Raw genomic sequence first — 1,515 nt, 5'->3', positions numbered from 1 at the left:
GAATGGAAGGCGATCAACAAAGAGAGGAGCCAAGGCGTATACCGATGTTGGATTATGCACAGCCGTCTCTTGATGGAGCACGTCCAAGCATCGTAAGACCAGTCATCCGAGCTAATCGGTTTGAGATCAAGCCAGCTATCATTCAGATGATTCAGAACACTGTCCAATTTTGGGGAAGTGCACTTGACGACCCTAATTCTCATATAGCTGACTTTCTTGAAATTTGTGATACTTTTGAGTTTAATGGCGTGTCTGATGACGCTGTTCGTTTGCGTTTATTTCCATTTTCACTGAGAGATAAAGCTAAGTCATGGTTAAACTGTTTGCCTGTAGGGTCTATTACTACATGGGAAGATATGGCAAAGGCGTTCCTGATCAAGTACTTTCCTCCGTCGAAGACTATGAAGCTCAGAGCCGACATTACTACTTTTGCTCAATATGAGCAAGAGTCACTTTACGAGGCATGGGAGCGCTACAAGGACTTGTTGAGGAGATGTCCACACCATGAGCTGCCTCTTGGGTTAGTTGTTCAAACTTTCTACTACGGTCTGCTTACTCCTAACCGTACTATGATAGATGCTGCTGCCTGTGGTAACTTACTGAGAAAGACGGCGGAGGAAGGATATGAGTTATTGGAGGAGATGGCTGCTAGTAGCTATCATCCTCAGTCTGATAGGCAGAGACGAGGTGCTGGAGTTAATCAAGTTAATGATTTGTCGGCGGTTTCAGCACAGTTAGAGGCTTTGAATAGAAAGATTGATGGGATGAGCATGAGTGGGTCGGCTATGCGTCTGCAAGAAATTTTCTGTGATAAGTGTGGGGGTGAGCATGATGTGCAGGATTGCCAAGATGGCAATCCATTCTATGTGCCTGAGGGAGCACCGGTAAAACAAGTGGGATTCCAGAACAGTCCTAGAAATGACCCTTACTCGAACACATATAATCCGGGATGGAGGAATCACCTAAACTTTTCATGGGGAGGTCAAAACAACCAACATCGCCAACAAAGAGGTCCACCATATGTGATGCACCAAGGATTCAAGCCAGAACCGTCTCGGGAGGAGAAATCCAATTTAGAGCAAATAATGACTAAATTTATTTCTGCAACAGAGACGAGATTTCAGAACCAAGATGCATCCATAAAGGGGTTAGAGAATCAAATTGGACAATTGGCTAAGCTGATTGCTAATAGGGAGCAAGGAACTTTACCAAGCAACACGGAAACTAACCCAAGAGAACATGTGAAGGCGGTGGAATTGCGTAGTGGAAATACACTCGGGTCTAATGAGGAAAAGACCAAGCACGGTGAGGATGAGGTGAAAAATCGAGGAGGTAAGTCTTCTAACTCTACATCTACACCTATTGCACAGAATAAAATTGTTATCCCTCCACCTTTTCCTGCAGCAATGAAGAAAGCTAAATTAGATGCACAATTTGGTAAATTTCTTGAGATATTTAAAAAATTGCATATTAACATTCCTTTTGCTGATACTTTATTGAATATGCCAAGTTATG

The 1,515-nt window shown here is 43.2% G+C and overlaps 1 non-coding gene across 1 annotated transcript; it reads right to left on the bottom strand.

The window, feature by feature from the left end:
• Window positions 1-404: 404 nt before the first annotated feature.
• On the bottom strand, window positions 405-511 carry LOC142543993 (small nucleolar RNA R71). The gene has a single exon (XR_012819963.1). It is a non-coding gene; the product is annotated as a small nucleolar RNA R71 (small nucleolar RNA).
• Between the last annotated feature and the right edge of the window lie 1,004 nt (window positions 512-1,515).

Source organism: Primulina tabacum, chromosome 4, assembly GCF_025594145.1.
Source record: "Primulina tabacum isolate GXHZ01 chromosome 4, ASM2559414v2, whole genome shotgun sequence".
In the NCBI taxonomy this organism is placed as follows: Eukaryota; Viridiplantae; Streptophyta; class Magnoliopsida; order Lamiales; family Gesneriaceae; genus Primulina; species Primulina tabacum.
This window is presented reverse-complemented; position numbering and strand designations above follow the sequence as displayed.